Raw genomic sequence first — 14,190 nt, forward strand, 5'->3', positions numbered from 1 at the left:
AAGGCGGACACCACCTTCGGGAGGAAGGAAGGCACAGTACGAAGTGAAACGCCCGAATCGGAGAACCGGAGATAAGGCTCTCGACAGGACAGAGCCTGCAGCTCCGAAATACGCCGAGCGGAACATATGGCTACCAGGAACACCGCCTTGAGAGTGAGGTCCTTGATCGTCGCACTCCTCAGAGGTTCAAACGGAGGTCCCGACATGGACCGTAGTACCAGGTTGAGGCTCCAAGATGGACAAGGATCCCGCAATGGAGGCCGCAAGTGCTTGACACCCTTGAGAAAACGGATGATGTCCGGATGTCGTGACAGAGATCCCCCTCCCCGCAGGAGGGAACCAAGAGCGGCCACTTGAACCCGAAGTGAGTTATAAGCGAGCCCCTTGTCCACTCCCGCCTGTAGGAACTGGAGAATCTGCGGGACAGCCGCCTCCGTGGGTCTTGTGTTCCGGTCGGTACACCACAGCTCGAACACCTTCCAAACACGGACATAGGCCACCGACGTCGAGGTCTTCCGAGACCGCAGTAGAGTTGACACTACCGCCTCCGGGTACCCCCGTCGGCGGAGGCGGCGCCTCTCAAAAGCCAGGCCGCAAGACAGAAGAGTTCTGCCTGGTCGAAAAATACCGGTCCCTGGTGTAGGAGGCGAGGAAGATGTCCCAGCCGGATGGGTCCGTCGATTACCAGGTGGAGGAGATCCGCAAACCAAGGACGTCTTGGCCACTCTGGCGCGACGAAGATCACAGTTCCCTGATGAACTTCTACTCGTCGGAGTAGCCGTCCCACCAGCGGCCAAGGAGGAAAAGCGTATAGTAGCAGATTGGTCGGCCACGGGAGCGCGAGCGCATCCACGCCCTCCGCCCCCCGTTCTCTCCGGCGACTGAAGAAGCGAGGCGCCTTGGTGTTCTGGGCGGACGCCATGAGATCGAGGTGGGGGGATCCCCACCGCCGGACCAGCAACTGCATGGCTTCGTCGGAGAGGGACCACTCTCCGGGATCCAGAAACTGGCGACTGAGGAAATCCGCCTGGACGTTGTCTACTCCCGCGATGTGCGAGGCCGCCAGACGGCCCAGATGCCGTTCCGCCCACTGCATTAGCATCGCTGCCTCTAGCGCGACCTGCGGGCTGCGAGTGCCGCCCTGTCGGTTGATGTAGGCCACCGTTGTCGCGTTGTCGGACAGGATCCTGACGTCCCGATTCCGAAGAAGAGGCAGGAAGTGGATGAGCGCCAGCCTGACCGCTCTGGTTTCCAGACGGTTGATGGACCACCTCGACTCCTCCGACCACGTCCCCTGCGTGGCGCTGTGGTCGCAGACTGCTCCCCAGCCTACGAGACTGGCGTCGGTGGTTACCACTATCCAATTTGGAAGATCGAGGGACACGCCGCGAGCCAGATTCTCCGGGACCATCCACCAGGAGAAGCTGTTCCTGGCAAACTGGGGCAGCGGGAGAATCACCTGGTAGTCCTGCGAAAGAGGTTTCCAACGCGAGAGGAGCGCTCGTTGCAGAGGTCGGAGGTGCGCAAATGCCCAAGGGACCATGTCGATGGTGGAACCCATGACTCCCAGGAGCTGCAGATAGTCCCAGGAGGTGGGAGCTGGTAATGCAGAAAACCGCTGTATGTGCTCCCGTAGGGCTTGCGCCTTGTCCTGGCGTAGGAAAACCGCGCCCAGACGGGTGTCGAAGGTCGCCCCCAAGAAATCCAAGCGCTGCGAGGGCACGAGGGAGCTCTTGGAGAAGTTGACCACCCATCCCAGGGACTGCAGAAACTCTATCACCCTGGCCACCGCAGCCTGACCATGCCGAAAAGACTTCGCTCTGATGAGCCAATCGTCCAGATAGGGGTGGACTAGAACACCCTCCTTCCGAAGGGCAGCCGCCACGACTACCATGATCTTGGTGAAGGTGCGCCAATCCAAACGGAAGCGCCACAAACTGGAAATGCTGGTCCAGGATTTTGAAACGTAGAAGCCGATGATGCTCCCGGCGGATGGGAATGTGCAGGTAGGCCTCCGTCAGGTCCAAGGAGGCCAGAAACTCCCCTCGGTGTACCGCTGTGATCACCGAGCGCAGCGTTTCCATGCGGAACCGTACCACCCGCAGGGATTTGTTGACCTCCTTCAAGTCCAGAATGGGGTGGAAGGACCCGTCCTTCTTCGGTACCACGAAGTAGATGGAATAATGGCCCGAGCCCACCTCTCCGGAGGGTACGGGCACAATGGCGCCTATCTCCCACAATCTGTCCAGCGTCAACTGCACCGCCCTTCGCTTGACGCCCGAGCCGCAGGGAGAGAAGATGAACCGTTCCTTTGGAGCGCGGGCAAACTCCAACGCGTAGCCGTGTCCTATGGTGTCCAGTACCCACTGGTCCGAGGTGATCCGTGCCCACTCCTCGTAGAAGAACGCCAGCCGCCCCCCAATCCTGGGGACGGCGGAGTGGGCGAGCTGAACATCATTGAGAGGACTTGGGAGAAGGTTGTCCCGCCGTAGGAGCGGAACGCGCGGGGCGGCGCCCACGAAAGGAGCGCGCCCAGGGCTGAGACCTGGAGGCAGAGGGCCTAGCCGCCGCCGGCCTGTAGTTCCTGTATCGCCTTTGCGCCCTGGCTCTGGTCCGGGAGGACGAGAATGCCCTGGTGGATCGATATCTATCTTCCGGCAGGCGATGGACCGCGTTTTCCCCCAGGGATTTGATGATCTGGTCCAGATCCTCTCCGAACAGGAACTTACCCCTGAATGGCAGGGAACCCAGACTTGATTTGGAGGATGTGTCCGCCGCCCAGTTGCGTAGCCAGAGGAGTCGACGTGCCGCCACCACCGAGGCCATGGAGCGGGCGAGGACCCTAAAAAGATCATAGGAGGCGTCCGCCCCGTATGCCACCGCCGCTTCCAGTCTATCCGCCTGAGCGGCCTCCTCGGGCGGCAACACCTGCGAAGTGAGCAGTAGCTGCACCCAGAGGAGACTGGCCCGCTGGGCAAGCGAACTGCACATTGCCGTCCGCAGCCCCACTGCGGAAACCTCAAAGACCCGCTTGAGGAAAACTTCCAACTTGCGATCCTGCGTGTCTCTTAGCGCCGCTCCACCCGTAACCGGTATGGTCGTCCGCTTCGTGACCGCCGACACCGCGGAGTCCACCCTGGGTACCTTGATGAGATCCAGGAAATCTTCCGGCAGCGGATACAGCCTCTCCATGGCGCGGGTGCCCTTCAGAGCAGCTTCCGGGGCATCCCATTCCCTGGTGAGAAGTTGCAGGAACGAATCGTGAATGGGAAAAGCCCGAGCCCTCGGACGAAGGGCTGCCAGTACGGGATCCCCCTTCTTAGAGGAAGTAACGACCGCGGGCGCAACGGGAGCTGGCGGGTCCGGAGGGGGATCGAGGTCCAACCCCTGAATGATTTGCGGAATTAGGTCATCCAGCTCTTCCCGCTGGAAGAGGCGCAGCGTGCGTGGATCCTCTCCCTCTGAAGTAGAGTCCCCTTGTCCCGAAGCTGCAGGATCCGCCCCAGGGGAAACTGGGGCCGACCCAGTCCCCCCCGAGGCCACAGGGAGCCGGGCGTGTACAGGGAGCTGTGGGGCCCCCATGCCCGCCGGAGCGGGGGGGGGGGCCGTGGAGAGGGCCGAAGGTCTCGGTTGCTTTGGTGGGGGCCCCGCGGGATCAGCCAGCTCCTGCAGGTACGCTGTGTGCATCAGGCGGATAAACTTCGGGGAGAACCCCGGCCTCCGCGGGGGGACCCCCGCGGGTGGGGGCCCCGGGTGACCCTGCCCCTGCGGGTCTTCCTCCGGATCCGTCTCCGGTAGCAAATTCGGGGGGGAGCCCTCTGAGGCTTCCCCATCCCCCAGCGCTGCCTGAGCTCCTTCAGGGTGCAGCGCATGTAAAATGGCCGCCGTTCCCGCCAGGAATGGGGGAGGGGCCGGCCCGCGCCGCCCGGGCAAGGCTGCCATAGGGAGAGAATGAGTGAGGGTCCGAGACGTGCCTTCCCCCCCGGGGAGGCACCTAGCGCAGATCCCCTCCCTCGACACGCGCGATCCAGGCTCGCCGCAGGCCAAGCAACGCGCCGGCCGCGGCATCGAGATCGCGATGAAGAAACAGTTCCCGGCAGCTAAAAACACCCAGGGCCTCGGGGGGGGGGGGGGGGGGGGGGGGGGGGGGGGCCGCGAGATGAAACGCCGCTGCGGGGGGGCCCGGATGGCCTGCGCTACCCGCCGACGAAGAAAACGGCGCCGCGGGGGGGCCTTCCTGGCCGCACAACCCGCCGACAACTATCTCCCTGCTCCCCGCTGCAGCCCACGTGGAGCCGCAAAATGGCCGCGGGAGAGGGAGAAGACACTGGTAGGCCGGTCCCACCGGCAACCGCGTCCACCTGAACAGAAAATAAAATAACAGCAGCAAAAAAAAAAAGCAACTTACCCCGGGGAGACCACTATCGCCGGGAAAGGAGAGAGAGAGAGACAGCGAGGGACAACAAGAAAGCCACGCCTCTCCAATTAAGCAATTAACTTTTTTTTTTTTTTTTTTTTTTTTTTTTTAAAAGACAGACAACTTGATCCAAAATACAAGTGCTAACAAAAGACAGAGAATAAAAACCCCAAAACCAGGGAAAGACAAAAGGGTTATGGGTGATCGGGACCAAGCCCAGATTCCCCTACTCGCATCTGCTGGAGTCAGAAGATACTGAACTCCTGCAGAGGGGGTACTAGTACTTATGGTGACGCCCCCTCAAAGCTTTGGGCTGACTCCATCTGCTGGATTGGGGACATAACCCACGGTCTGGACTGATCCAGGTACGTACAGGGAATGACTATTGCAACTCCCTCCTCCTAGGTCTCCCCAAAATCATCATCCACCCACTCCAAATCCTGCAAAACGCTACCACCTGCATCCTCACTAACACCCATAAAAATAAACACATATCCCCCGTCCTCAAGGATTTACGCTGGCTCCCCCCATTGGACACCGTATCCAATACAAAACTCTCTCCATCATCCACAAAGCCTTTCATAACCCCGACATGAATTGGCTCAAAGAAAGATTAATATTCCACACTTCCTCAAGACCGACCAGAAATCAATACCTGGCAACCTTACGCACCCCCGCTCCCAAACTCTACAACCTTGCATCCACCAAAGCTCGAGCACTGTCCATAGCCGGGCCTGCGCTGTGGAACTCTATGCCAGCGAGTCTGCACCAGGAACTCTGCCCAAAGGAATGTAAGCAGACGCTAAAGACCTGGCTATTTACACAGGCAGACACCTAAACAGGCTGAAACCTACTCCGGCATTTTCTCCCTTCTTGCCCTCTAATAATTCGAACTTATAAAAAGTTCTCTGTAAAATGCTGTAAGCTAAGCCCATGTTATTCGCATTTTTTAATTAATTCATGTTACTCATATTTATGAAGAGTTCTCTGTATAGTTTTAATGTAAACCGATGTGATACTCACAGTGTATGTCGGTATATAAAAAAATCTTTAAATAAAATAAATAAATAAAAATAAGAAATACTGCGACTTGAGAAAAAGACTGGAAATGGGCGGTCACAGCAAGATAAGAGAACTGGATTATTATTATTATTATATATAACTGGTTCAGATAACATTTCCAGATTGCCACTGTTTTAAGTTGTTGTTGAGTGATGATGTTCTATGGAGGAGGGGGTAAGGTAATTTAATAGAAAACGGTCAGCAAAGGTGGGGTGAGTGTCTGTATTCCTCGAGGAAGTGGATGAGAGATAAGGGGAGGTAGGAGAGCTGGAGTTGGGGATGGTTATCAGCTAGGTAAGGGGGGATGGAAAGTGAGAGGTTGGATGACAGCATGGGGGGAGGGGCTCAAGATTTGGTTTCTCTAAGGTTCGACAGGAGAATTGGAGAGCAATAGGTTATAACAAATGGGGGCTCTGAAGACTAGGCCCTTAACATTCCAGGACATCAACACGTTCACTAAGAGGAAAATATTGTTGAACGATGCGATTAACATGAGAGTGGACGTCCTTGTGTGCCAGGAGACTGAGAGGCTGATGATTTCACATCTCCCGGGCGATGGCTACCAATAAGTATATCGAGGTGGGAATTCTTTTTTCAAACAATGTGGTAGCAGATGTGCTATTTACAATGAAGAATATGGAGGGAAGATACCTTATTACACATCCTAAATTTTACTATATTTATCTATTGGTGAATCCTAATGGTCCAAACACCTGGTAGGGGAGGTTTCTGGAAGGGATTTCCAAAACTTTACAGCAATGGGCAGAGGGTCACATTATTATAGGGGAAGACTAATATCACTAGATATCCTTTTTTTTAAGACAACAGCGGAGGAAGTGGGGGGGTCTTCAAAGACTAATCGGAAGGGGTTAAAAGTGCTTATGGCAGATGTTTGGCATCTCACCCTTCAGAGCAGAACTACACCTTCTTCTCTAAGGCCATTAAGTCTATTCTAGAATAGATTACTTTTTGGTTGACAAGGAGGAGACAGAATCAATAACATGGTCAGACCATGCTGCAGTTTGGTTGTCTCTGTGAGGGTTAGGGAGGCAAACGGGGGGGAAATTCTGGAGACTTAACGAGAGCCTGTTAGATGATCCGGAACTCCGTGAGCACTTGAGATCGGATATGTGGGATTATATTGAGGAAAATGATAATGGGGAGGTTTCAGCTGGTATAGTTTGGGACCGTTTCAAAGCTGTTGCCAGGAGGAAAATAATTGCAAGAGCGTCCTTTCTGAAAAAGGAGAGGGAGAGGAAGAGATTGGATTTGCTACAGAAGATTGGAAAATTGGAGATAAGCCATAAAAGGGTAGCCAAGTCGCAGGTTGGTTCTCAGTTGGCAGGATTAAGGTGGGAACAGAGTCATCTAGATATGGTGGAAATAGTTTTTCAACTGGATAAAGCCAAACAGGAATTTTTGGAAGGGGCTAACAAAGCAGGGTATTGGCAAGGAAGCTTAAAGTTAGGGAGGTACAGATCCAAATTTTGAAAATGAAGGGCAGGTCAAGGGGGTTGGTTTTTGACACAGAATTCTCAGGAATTGTACTCCAAAGGGAGGGATATTAAACAGGAGAGTATCTAGAAGAGGTAGAATTACCAAGAATAAACTGCCCAGCAGGAACAGCTTAATAAAGCGATGTCTGTGTTTGAAGTTGAACAGGTGATTAAGGAACTGAGACGGGCAAGCCTCCTGGAATAGACGGGTTTCTTGGAGAGATTTTATAGGCAACAGAGCTCGGTAGCTGCAGGACCGCTGGTGGCAGTATTTAATGAACCGCTTTCAGAGGATGCTAACAGCTGGGATCACGGTGTTGGCAAAGCCAGGGAGGTATGCAACTTTATGTGGATCCTACCGGCCCATTATGCTCATAAATCTAGATTTTAAAATACTGGCAAAAATATTAGCCAAGATGGAGCTGATTCACCCAGATCAAACAGGTTTTGTGGCAGGGAGGCTTGCCTCCGATAATGTGCGGAGGGTAATAAATTTAATGTGGGAGGCCCAAGATAACAATATCCCTCTGGCTTTGCTTACAGTGGATCCCAAAAAGGCATTGGATATGGTGCACTGGTACTATTTTCAGTACTAGAAAAATTGGAACTGGGACGGAACTTCTCAAAACGGACAAGGAAACTTTTATGTCAATCTGAGTGCTTGTATAAAGGTAAATGGGGTTATTCGACGGCATTCCCAAGAGAGAGAGGTATGAGCAGGGGTGTCAGGTAGCTCCATTGCTTTTTGTGTTAAGAATTTGAGGGTAGTTCAAGGGTTTGGAGTGGGGGGATCAGGAGTATAAGATCTTCATGTTTGCTGATGATGTCCTTTTTACAGTAGTGCATCCGGAGGAATCGCTCTTTCCACTTATGGAAGAACTGGCGAGATTTAGCAGAGTATCTGGCTATAAGCTGAATGCAGACAAATCAGAATTTTTGATATCTCTTCCCGCTGAACAAATGGATTTTATGAAGCAGAGATTCCCATTTAAAATAGTTGGTTGAGAGGGGAAGTATCTAGGGGTGAAAATCGGTTCCAAATTCAACAGGCTGTTTGATCTAAATTATGAAGGCACCTGGAAGAATATAGCCGGAGATCTCCAGAGGTGGGAAAGGGGAAGATTATCTTGGATGGCAGAATTTCTTGTCATAAAAATTAATATACTCCCTAGGCTTTGTTACTTATTTCAAACGCTGCTCGTGTTTATTTCTGAAGCCTGTCCTGCAGTAATGCAACCAAACTTTTTCATATTATCTGGAAGATAATAGTGCCCCTTAGTGCCGTCGCTTACAAGCCTACCCCCTTAGCCCCCAGTCTGATCATCCAACCCCTTCTCCACCGACTCCCCGCGCTCTCTCCCCCCTTCCAAAAGATCCCCAGTTACAGCCTCCCCAACTACAATTCCCAGCAATCCAGATACCCACAAGACCTCCTTGTACCATCACCAGAGGGACTACCGACTACCTCCCCCCCCCTGCGAATCTGACCTTTTATAACTTCCCTCAATCCGTGTCTTCGCCCAGAACAGCTCCCTCCACAATTCTAAATCTAAACCCTTAAACCTCCCTCCCAGCCGTAAGGCTCCACACGAACTTAACCAAAGGTCCTCCACCGGCACAGCCCTCCTTTCTCTTCCTACCATCCCTCAAGCTCTTCTCCTCGATACTTACACTCATAGAAACATAGAAATGACGGCAGAAGAAGACCAAACGGCCCATCCAGTCTGCCCAGCAAGCTTCACACACTTTTTTCTCTCATACTTATCTGTTTCTCTTAGCTCTTGGTTCTATTTCCTTTCCACCCCCACCATTAATGTAGAAAGCAGTGATGGAGCTGCATCCAAGTGAAATATCTAGCTGATAAGTTAGGGGTAGTAGGGGTAGTAACCGCCGCAATAAGCAAGCTACACCCATGCTTATTTGTTCTACTCAGACTATGTTATACAGCCCTTATTGGTTGTTTATCTTCTCCCCTGCCGTTGAAGCAGGGAGCTATGCTGGATATGCGTGAAGTATCAGTTTTTTCTTCTCCCCTGCCGTTGAAGCAGAGAACTATGCTGTATATGCATAGAAATAGAAGTAACAGGCTTATTTGGTTTGGGGTAGTAACCGCCGTAACAAGCCAGCTACTCCCCCCTTTGTGAGTGCAGATCCTTTATTCCACATTTCCTCTTGCTGTTGAAGCTAGAACGATGTTGGAGTCACAGTAAGCATGTGTATGTTTATTGAATAAGGGTATTGTCTCCAGGCAGTAGCCATCATTCTGGTGAGTCACCCACTCTTCATTGGCGGCCTCTTGACTTTATGGATCCACAGTGTTTATCCCACGCCCCTTTGAAGTCCTTCACAGTTCTGGTCTTCACCACATCCTCCGGAAGGGCATTCCAGGCATCCACCACCCTCTCCGTGAAGAAATACTTCCTAACATTGGTTCTGAATCTTCCTCCCTGGAGCTTCAAATCGTGACCCCTGGTTCTGCTGATTTTTTTCCTACGGAAAAGGTTTGTCGTTGTCTTTGGATCATTAAAACCTTTCAAGTATCTGAAAGTCTGTATCATATCGCCTCTGCTCCTCCTTTCCTCCAGGGTGTACATATTTAGATTCTTCAATCTCTCCTCGTACGTCATCCGATGAAGATCCTCCACCTTCCTGGTCGCCCTTCTCTGTACCGCTTCCATCTTGTCTTTGTCTTTTTGTAGATACGGTCTCCAGAACTGAGCACAGTACTCCAGGTGAGGCCTCACCAAGGACCTGTACAAGGGAATAATCACTTCCCTTTTCTTATTCGATATTCCTCTCTCTATGCAGCCCAGCATTCTTCTGGCTTTTGCTATAGCCTTGTCGCATTGTTTCGCAGACTTCATATCATTAGACACTATCACCCCAAGGTCCCTCTCCTGCTCCGTGCACATCAGCCTTTCCCCCCCCATCGAATACAGTTCATTCGGGTTTCCACTCCCCATATGCATGACTTTGCACTTCTTGGCATTGAATCTCAGCTGCCATATCTTCGACCACTCTTCCAGTTTCCTTAGATCCCGTCTCATTCTCTCCACTCCTTCCGGCGTGTCCACTCTGTTGCAGATCTTAGTGTCATCCGCGAAAAGACAAACCTTGCCTTCTATCCCGTCCGCAATGTCGCTCACAAAGATATTGAACAGGACCGGTCCCAACACCGATCCTTGCGGTACACCACTTAAAACCGCTCTCTCTTCAGAGAAGGTTCCATTTACCATCACACATTGTCTTCTGTCCGTCAACCAATTTGCAATCCAGGTCACCACCTCGGCACTCACTCCCAAGCTTCTCGTTTTATTCACCAGTCTCCTGTGCGGAACCGTGTCAAAAGCTTTGCTGAAATCCAAGTATATGATATCGAGCGCTCTTCCTCGATCCAATTCCTTGGTTACCCAGTCAAAAAAAGTCAATCAGATTTGTCTGACAGGATCTTCCCCTGGTGAATCCATGTTGCCTCTGGTCCATCAATTCTCCGGACTGTAGATAGTTCACTATTCTCTCTTTCAGCAGTGACTCCATTACTTTTCCCACCACCGAAGTGAGGCTGACCGGTCTGTAGTTGCCAGCCTCCTCCCTGTTCCCACTCTTGTGAAGCGGGACCACCACCGCTCTTCTCCAATCACTCGGCACCACTCCCGTTTCTAGGGATCTATTGAACAGGTCACACAGCGGAGCCGCCAGAACATCTCTGAGCTCCCTCAATATCCTTGGATGAATCCCATCAGGCCCCATGGCTTTGTCCACTTTCAGGTTCTTTAGCTCTTCCCACACATTTTCTACTGTAAAAGGATTTTCATCTATTCCACTTCCCACCAGTTTTTTGTTGTGTAGAGATGGTCCTTCTCCAGGGTCTTCTTTAGTGAACACAGAGCTGAAGTATTCGTTTAATATTTCTGCCATTTCTTCGTCTCCCTCTACACATTGATCATTACCACCTTTCAATTTCACTATACCACTTTGGATCTTTCTCTTTTCGCTGATGTATCTGAAAAATGTTTTGTCTCCATTTTTTATCTCCTTGGCAATCCTCTCTTCCACTTGACTTTTTGCCAACTTGATTAATTTCTTTGTCTCCCTCAGTTGAATCAGATATTCTTCTTTGTGTTCCTCCCTTTGGGATCTTTTATATATCTTGAATGCTGTTCTTTTAGCTTTAATTTTGTCAGCCACCTCCTTTGAGAACCAGATAGGTTTCAATTTTCTTTTGCTTTTCTTTACATTTCTAACGTATAGAGCAGTTGCCTTGGTGATTGCTCCTTTTAGATTGGTCCACTGCTGATCCACATCTCTCTCGTTCTCCCATCCTTTAAGTTCTTCCTCCAGGTACTTCCCCATTTCCTCAAAGTCTGTGTTTTTGAACTGTAAAACTCGGGTCTTTGTGGTTCTTTTCCCTATTCTTTTAGTGATATTAAACCATACCGTTTGATGATCACTGCTGCTGAGGTGGGCACCCACCTGGACATCTGAGACATTATCTGCATTAGTGAGCACTAAGTCGAGTATAGCTCCTTCTCTGGTGGGTTCCAACACCATTTGTTTGAACAAAGATACTTGCATGGCATCCACTATCGCTCTACTATTTTTAGTTTCTGCAGATGGGATTTTCCAGTCTACATCTGGCATATTAAAGTCACCCACGATCACCACTTCTCCCTTCTTACCTATCTTATGGATGTCTTCAACCAGGTCTCTGTCCAGCTCTTCCTTTTGGTTTGGAGGCCTGTAAACCACTCCAATATAAATGGATGCTCCGTCATCTTTTTTTAGGTCGAGCCATAGAGCTTCTTCCTTACCCCAACTTCCTTGTAGCTCAGATGCTTGGATGTTGTTTCTGACATAAAGAGCCACACCTCCCCCTTTTCTATCCTCTCTGTCCTTCCTTAACAAGTTATAGCCTGGTATTGTTGTATCCCAATCATGAGATTCTGTGAACCATGTCTCTGTGATAGCAACAATGTCCAATTGTGCCTCAGCCATTAGGGCCTGCAGATCTGGGATTTTATTTCCCAAACTATGAGCATTTGTGGTCATAGCCTTCCAGGTACTCTCTTTAAGGTTATTGCTTTTCCTGGACTCCTTATAAGATATTAGTTGAGATTTGTTATTCACTTCACTCTTTCTTTTTGTAGATGTGCCACTGTTGACAGAGTTATTCATCTCAATTAGATTTTTCTTTTGGTTATGGATCTTGAAATACTGCATGCATTGTGTTTGTTTTCTCTTTTCTGGTAACACTTCAATGTTTTTCTGAAGAACTTCTTCAGTTTTTAATATAGAGAAGGCTTTTTGTTCTTTTTGCATTTGGTACATTGTGTGTCTCCTCATCACAGGTCTAATTCTACCTGAGCCCACTGTATTCCTGGATTTTAAAGAACTTAATGACCTGTTTGAGTGGGAGGGTGTACCTGTTGGCTGACCATCAGTCAAGAATGGGTGACTGTGGGGCCTACCTGAGCCTAATGAATCTCCTTTTCTTGACTCCTGGTTTTTTTGTGATATTGGGGAATTATGTTCTGAGTAATGCAATGTGGGTGTATTACTTTTAATTGAAGCTAATTGATCTTTAATCTCAGACAGCTCCTTTTTCAAGGAAGAGAGTTGTGCACAAATTGGGCAAGCTCTAAGTGTCCAGATGCTTTCCCTCAGAATAAAGGCTCCACAGCAGTTACATTGGATAGTCCTCATCATGGGAATTTGTGAATTGTATTTTCCTGACTTTTACCAATGCACTAATTTATCTCGCCGCCAATGGTACGTTAGGCAGTCTTTATTAGAAAACAAGCCCCAGGGGTGGGTGGGAGTCGAACAGTTAAGCCTGGGACAAGCTGGGTTAAGCAGGGCACTTCTGGACGGCTCCTTGCTTTTGGTCAATTGTTTTAAAAAACAGTCTTTATGCCCCAATTTTTGTTTGACCAACTTATTTATGCCAGCTAATTTCAAAACAGAGAGACTTAAACAGTTTACAAGCTGGAGAGCGATTTGGTATGGGGGGTGGGGTTTTTTTTTGTTTTTTTTTCTTTTTTCAACTTATGCAGCAGGCAGCAAAATTAACTTAGAGTAATATCTTACTATCAAGAACTGAAACACACACTATAATTAAAATTAAAACACACAGGAATTAAGAACAGAAGCTTTCTACACAAATTCTAAGCAACAGCAGATATACTTAGCTCAATGCAATATACACTGCCTCCAAGAGAACACACTCTAACGTGTGCCCAGGACCACAATGGCTCTCCTGCTCAAGGTCTGAGACACAATGGCTCTCCTGCTCAAGGTCTGAGACACACCCGACCTTCCCACACTCCACACCCCGCCCTTCCCTTCCCTCTAACAATGTTACCACCGCTACCCATCCCCATTCTTAAATATACCCCACACAATCTCAGTAAACCCTCCCCCATCACCCCACCCAATCATACAAGATCTCTGATCCCCATCATGACATCCCCCTTTACACAATTTATGGGCCTCACACTGTTTTCCTTAATATTGTTCAATGCACAATCCCTTGGGAAAAAGACACACATTCTAAATGATATCCTATCAGACTCCAAACCAGACCTTTGAGTACTGGATCATGAGCTGGTAGGCAACAATGATTGCAACAAGCATGGTGCTTTGGAACAGCTTCCTTCCAAGAGCGTCCATCGCTCTGTGGTCCTTCCCCAGGGATGCAGAGGAATGGGTCCGAGCGCGCTAGGCCCTCTTGAGAGCGGATTCGACCACCAAGTGGGGAGGGCAGCTAATGCTTATCAAATCCAGCAGCCTTCTAGACAAGACAGACCCCCATCCGCCTTCTTGTTAACAAGAGGCACTGTGAGGGCAGTGTTCCATATCCTCATAAGAAATTGCCATACTGGGTCAGACTAAGGGTCCATCAAGCCCAGCATCCTGCTTCCAACAGTGGCCAATCCAGGCTATAAGTACCTGGCAAGTACCCAAACACTACTTATGATGTCAACCTTTTTTGAACCCAGCTACACTAACTGCACTAACCACATCCTCTGGCAACAAATTCCAGAGCTTTATTGTGCATTGAGTGAAAAAATAATTTTCTCTGATTAGTTTTAAATGTGCTACTTGCTAACTTCATGGAGTGCCCCCTAGTCCTTCTGTTATCTTAAAGAGTAAATAACTGATTCACATTTACTCATTCTAGACCTCTCATGATTTTAAAAGACCTCTATCATATTC

General features: G+C 49.9%; 1 protein-coding gene across 6 annotated transcripts in view; it reads right to left on the reverse strand.

The window, feature by feature from the left end:
- Window positions 1-14,190, reverse strand: part of LOC115099063 (histone-lysine N-methyltransferase SUV39H2-like) — a 70,783-nt gene that overhangs the window by 4,994 nt on the left and 51,599 nt on the right. The window lies entirely within an intron of this gene.

The sequence above is a fragment of the Rhinatrema bivittatum genome, chromosome 9 (genome assembly GCF_901001135.1).
Source record: "Rhinatrema bivittatum chromosome 9, aRhiBiv1.1, whole genome shotgun sequence".
Lineage (NCBI taxonomy): Eukaryota > Metazoa > Chordata > Amphibia > Gymnophiona > Rhinatrematidae > Rhinatrema > Rhinatrema bivittatum.